The following is a 6,792-nucleotide window of genomic DNA, read 5'->3' as shown; positions in this document are numbered from 1 at the left end:
AGGGCTATTGACAGTTGAACAAGGACTGAGAGTTAATAGGGCATTAGTGAGAGAGAATAGGGCACGAGGAATTAAGCGGAGCAATGGGATTGATGGGAATGCTCTAAGCACAGGTATGGACTTGATAGGCCTAATGGCCTCATTCAATATCAGAAGGAAAAGATGAAAATAACAGCGAATTGTAGAGCATTTAAGTTCAAAGATGATCATGTTGATGTTATTGATACTTTTCAGGATTGAGGTATAGGAAAAGCAAAGAGGAGATTCAAAAGAAAAAGAGGAGACTTTTTCTAACTTCTGATAATATTTTTTTCACATTCCCCATTCTGGCTCCCCTTTCACTCCTCCTCTTCTACTCAACCTCCTATGACCTCCCATTGGTGCGCCTCCTCCTTCTCTTGTTTCCGTCGTCCACTCTCCTCTCCTATCAGCTTTCTTCTTCATTCAGCTCATCGCTTCTTCCACCTATCACCTCCCAGCTTCTCACTTCATCACCATACTTCCCTGCCATCCAGTCTTGCCTATCACCTGACAGCTTGTACTCCTTCCCCTCTCCCACCACACCTCATCTTCTTATTCTGGCTTCTCCTCCTTCCTTTCCATTTCCAATGGAGGGTCTCAGCCCAAGACATCGACTATTTGTTCTTCTCCATAGATGTTGCTAAACTGCTGAGTTCTTCCAGTATGTTGTGTTTGTTGCTCTGGATTTTCAGCTACTGCAGAATCTTTGTGTTTAGAACTTAAATCTAAGGTTTGTCAGTGCAGATCAATGCGCAGCACTGGGAAAAATTAATGGAACTCAGTGCATTTAGGACTAAGGTGGGAGAGTTTTGCATCACCTCATCCTTGCAGAGTCTAGATTAAGGGAGACACCTGGAATGAGTAAATGGAAGAGAAACAATATTCTGGATGGGAAATTCGGCAGCAGAATTGGGATTAAAAGCGTGAACTGGAGAAAGTCCTCTCCCTGTCATTCTGTAGTTCCTAATAACACTGAAGGAGAAATTCAGCCATACTGGAGAGAACCAATTTTGTATTGAATTTTAGTGCAAGAGTCACAGTACTGAAAACCTGAGCAGGAATAATTTTATGTGTATATTTTTGACTCTGATATTGATCTTTGCTGCTCCTTGTCGTGGACTAAACTGGTTGGTTTTGAGACCTACTCTAAGAGCTTTGTTTCAACTATACTCAAAAATGCAGAATCACAAGAGGGTATTTGATGGATTCAATAAACTTGAACCAGGCTGCTGTATTTTGCATACATTTACCTGCTTAAATTTGAACTCTCCAGTTGGAATCAAGAGTTTGCCTATCAGAAGTGACTTCATGCTGAATAATAGAAGCCACCATGGATACGTTCACAAAACTTATGTTTGTGACATATTAGCAAGCACTTTAATTGCAAGTTCAGATGCATCCTAGGCCTGGAGTATTGGGGCTTTTGAAATGCTCCTCACAAGGGGAAGGCCTTTTCTTCATATACTGCTCCACAGCAGAGAAAATGCCTCAAAGTGGGAAAATCTAAGGTCATGATCAGCTCCTGGGAGAAAAGCTGGGTGTGGGTGTGGATGGTATTGCAACTGATGTGGAGAAGTCCGTGCAAGGATTTGGGGATGGTTGGTGGGGGGCAGTGATCAGAATTTGGGGTCAAACGTGATAATTGGGAGGACTCTAGAGGTTGTCAAAGAGCATGGGATGGAGTTGTCAGTAGGCATAATTGAGGCCAGAAGATGGGAGATCAGTGGCCGGCTTTGTATTGGGTGAATTTTTTGAGCTGGTGGAGTGGTGGATTGGGCTTATATTGTGAAGCTGGCTGGAGGAGCCAAAAAAGAGCAACTGAATATATAAATTAAAGGGGACTTCTTTGAGTCAAGTCCACAGTTCCAAGCTGTGACCTGTTTAAGAAGACCTTCTTTAACCTCCATCACTGGGCAAATGTGTTGGGGATGACAGCTGGTCCTCGGAACATGGCAATGGAAACAATGTCATTACATGTGTCTGATGAGGATGACCTGATCTGAATGCAACAGGAATTGTGCAGTCCCATTTTTTGTAATGACTTGGTGTGCCCTGGAAGCCATAGTAATTACATTCCCACCAGAAAGCACCAATGCTCATATGGTACATCCAGAAGAAAGTGGAGGCGCACCTTTGAACTTTCACACCATAGAATTTTTATTCCATGTTGGCACGAGCATGGAAAAATATCATAAAGTTTGAGGAGATTTTATCTCTTAAGTTTATTGACCCAATTACTAAAATTGCCTGTTTACTAGGGTGGTGAAGGGAAACCAAATTGACAGTATTCAATTCCTAACCGGCTGTTTCTGCTTTAATGCAATGTGTATTTTATTTAGGTCAATCAATTTAAATAGGGATGTGGAATTGTTCCTTATAAGAAACAACTACTTATTAATTCTTTCCCTGCCTAGACTGATTGGTTTCAGTATTTGCCCAAGGGGTTGCTTCAGTTGTGCTTGTGGACTCACATGAACATGAACATGAAATTAGCACCTTTGTGCTTGGCAAAAGCGTTCAGAGGTCCTTGGGGTATGCTCAGGAAATCACTGGTGACAGACAAACAAGAGGATGCCCCTTTGCAAGGAAGTTTATATTAACAGTGCTTCAGCCTGGGTTATCACCTATATTCATTCCTTTGTCCTGTTTAACTTCAGAAACAGAATCAGGTTTATTATCACCAGCGTGTGTCATGAAATTTGTTAACTTAGCAGCAGCAGTTCAGTGCAATACAAAATATAGAAGAAAAATACAAAATAAAATAATAATAATAATAATAATAATAAATAAGTAAAACAATTACAGTATACGTATATTGAATAGATTAAAAACAGATAGAATATATATTAAAAAAGTGAGGTAGTGTTCAAGGGTTCAATGTCCATTTAGGAATCGGATGGCAGAGGGGAAGAAGCCATTCCTAAATTGCTGGGTGTGTGCCTTCAGGCTTCTGTACCTCCTACCTGATGGTAACAGTGAGAAAAGGGCATGCCCTGGGTGCTGGAGGTCCTTAATAATGGATGCTGCCTTTTTAAGACACCGTTCCCTAAAGATGTCCTGAGTACTTTGTTGGCTAGTACCCAAGATGGAGCTGACTAGATTTACAACCTTCTGCAGCTTCTTTCAGTCCTGTGCATTCACTCACCCCCCACCCCCACCCATTGAAGACAGTGATGCAGCTTGTCAGAATGTGCTCCATGGTACATCTATATAAGTTTTTGAGTGTATTTGTTGACATGCCAAATCTCTTCAAACTCCTAATGAAGTATAGCCACTGTCTTGCCTTCTTTATAACTGCATCAATATGTTGGGACCAGGTTAGATCCTCAGCGATCTTGCCACCTAGAAACTTGAAACTGATCACTCTCTCTACTTCTGATCCCTCTATGAGGATTGGTTCATTTTTCTTCATCTTACCCTTCCTGAAGTCCATAATCAGCTCTTTCGTCTTACTGATGTTGAGTGCCAGGTTGTTGTTGTGGCACCACTCCACTAGTTGACATGTCTAGCTCCTGTACACCCTATCACCACCACCTGAGATTCTACCAACAATGGTTGTATCATCAGCAAATTTATAGATGGTATTTGAGATATGCCTAGCCACACGGTCATGGGTATGGACAGAGTAAAGCAGTGGGCTAAGCACACAGCCCCGAGGTGCACCAATGTTGATCATCAGTGAGGAGGAGATGTTATCACCAATCCACACAGATTGTGGTCTTTCAGTTAGGAAGTTGAGGATCCAATTGCAGAGGGAGATACAGAGGCTCAGCTTCTGCAACTTCTCAATCTGGATTTTGGGAATGATGGTATTAAATGCTGAGCTATAGTCAATGAACAGCATCCTGACATAGGTGATGGTATTGTCCAGGTGGTCTAAAGCCATGTGAAGAGCCATTGAGATTGCATCTGCCATTGACCTATTGTGGCGATAGGCAAATTGCAGTGGGTCGAGGTCCTTTGCTGAAGCAGGAGTTCAGTCTAGTCATGACCAACCTCTCAAACTTCAAAACTTAATTTCTATATTATCCTCTAAATAATAAAACAAGGTTTAAAATTATATAGCATAAGCAAATGAAAGTAGAATTTTATGTAGCAAAAGTAGGATCTTTGTTTTATAAGCAGTTACTTAAAACTAGATTGCAAAGCCTGTTACTGTTTTGCATGACTACTTCTAGTGATTGGAGTAAATTAATTATAAACTAAAATATTGAAAGGAAGTCCCTGATTCCTTGATTCAAAAAAGAAATTCTCAGTGGAAAGAACTGAACTATGACAGAAGGTTGTTCAGAATGTAGAAAACTTGAGTTTGTAAGTTTAACTATTCAGTTATGAAGACCGGTATTGCATCAATCTGGAGCACAGGCTGAATTTTGCAGAATATAGCGTCTCAAAAATGGAGAACATTGATCAGATAATCTCTTTCATTATGAGGTGAACATTGATCAGGGGATAAGGGACCTTCCCTGCCCCTCTTCAAATGATGCCTTTAGAACTTTCTCATACATTTGAGAGTACAGAATTGCTGTTCTGACAGTGCAGTGTCCCTCATGATAGGAATGAAGTGTCAATGTCTCTTGGCTCAGCCCTTCATCATCACTCGTAGTCAAAAGATTACATTAGACCAAAGTTCCAAAGTTCACCCACATCGTGCTAAGTGGGTGCCTTTCTGGTACACACAGTTGGTTACTGTAATACTATTTGAATCAGGTTTAGAAGAAATAATTTTCCATTACTCAGCTTTGATTTTGTCACCCACAGTCTATGGGCTCTTACTTAATGAATTTGTACAAATACAAATACTTTATTGTCACCAAACAATTGATACTAGAGCATAAATCATCACAGTGATATTTGTTTCTGCGCTTTGTGCTCCCTGAAGCACAAATCGAAGTAAGTATAATAAAAATTTAAATTATAAATCATAATTAGAAAATAGAAAAGGGAAAGTACGGTAGTGCAAGTCAGGTCCAGATATTTGGATGGTATGGCCCAGATCCGGGTCAGATTCTGTTCAGCAGTCTTATCACAGTTGGAAAGAAGCTGTTCCCAAATCTGGCTGTATGTATCTTCATGCTCCTGAACCTTCTCCCAGAGGGAAGTGGGACAAAAAGTGTGTTAGCTGGGTGGGACTTATCCTTGATTATTCTGGCAGCACTGCTCCGACAGCGTGCGGTGTAAAGTGAGTCCAAGGATGGAAGATTGGTTTGTGTGACGTGCTGGGCTAAGTTCACGATCTTCTGCAGCTTCTTCCGGTCTTGGACAGGACAACTTCCATACCAGGTTGTGATGTACCCTAGAAGAATGCTTTCTACGGTGCACCTATAAAAATTAGTGAGGGTTTTAGGGGACAGGCCAAACTTCTTCAGCTTTCTCAGGAAGTAAAGGCGCTGGTGGCGCTAATTGTAGCAGAATTTATCATGGACACTTGTTGCTTCGCAATGCCTTTTGTGATAAATTAGATGTCCTCCCCACTGAATCTCTTTGGGAAATATCTGTACTTCACATGGGAGCTGGTTATGGAGATGTAACCTCCAAGTTCTTAAGGGTCTCAGAGCAAAGGTTTGAGAAAGACACCATATGATGAGCTCAGATCGGGATAAGAGGAACATGGAAGGGATGCTGAATGAGAAGATGATTTGAAAGTACAATTCTCTACTTGAAGGCCTATCTATTTGGCTGGTATCCTACCTATTACTAGGAATGTCTGTGATACGAAGGTCAGAGAAATTGTTACTCCTGAGGAAAATACTTATTATAATCACAAGACATAATTGCCCTTCAGAGCCCATATCTGCACTTTCTTTCTCTCTTTGACCTGCCGGAATTTCCAAGTCTCGGGAATCCTAATTGAAGAACACACTAATGAGAGGTTTCAACAGAGTGGATGTGGAGAGGATGTTTCCATCAGTAGGAGAATTTAGAGTCTGAGGGCACAGAATGAAAGGATGTCCCTCTGAAACTGAGATGAAGGAGAACTTCTTCGGCCAGAGAATGGTGCATCTATGGAATCTGGGCTGTGGAGGCCATCTTTGGGTGTATTTAAAGCAGAAATTGACAGCCTCTTGATTTTTTTAAAGGCTACAGGAAGAAGCCTGGAGAATGGGGTTGGAAAATATATAAGATATGATTGATGTCAGAGCAGCTACACTCACTTTCAAGGTCTCTACAACTCATGATCTTTGTATTATTTATTAATTAATAAGTTTTTTTATTTGCACAGTTTTTATTTTGCACACTGGTTGTTCGTCAGTCTTTGTGTATAATTTTTCATTGATTCTGCTGTATTTCTCTGAATGCCTGCAAAAATGAACCTCAGGGTAGTATATGGTGACATATACATATTTCAATAATAAATTTACTTTAAACTTTAAACACTGAATTTGAAAATGAAGATAGGCATCTCTTTTAAAAGTGTTTTACTGATGGACTTTCTTCACCAGAGTGAGATAAAAGTCAGGCAATTGAACAGTCAGTTCCTCTGTAATAGTTCTGATATCTTTTACATTTTTAAACTTCTCATTTACCTAAATCCCCATTCTTGGTGTCAAAACAACCCTCATCATTATTTCAAAACAACACAATGTTAAATTGGGTCATGTGATGTGGAAAGTGTTGCCCCTGCTGGCTGCTGGACGCTCTGTTGCTCTTTTGATAGTAACCACAAATTTTTGAGGTTTTCACAAGGCCTTCTAATCGAGTACAACATCTCGGTATTGAGCTGAACACAATGGGACCTGCTAAACACCAACATGATACGACTGTCTTCCT

This window comes from Hemitrygon akajei, chromosome 30 (genome assembly GCF_048418815.1).
Source record: "Hemitrygon akajei chromosome 30, sHemAka1.3, whole genome shotgun sequence".
Classification (NCBI taxonomy): Eukaryota; Metazoa; Chordata; class Chondrichthyes; order Myliobatiformes; family Dasyatidae; genus Hemitrygon; species Hemitrygon akajei.
Note: the sequence above shows the minus strand (reverse complement) of the source record.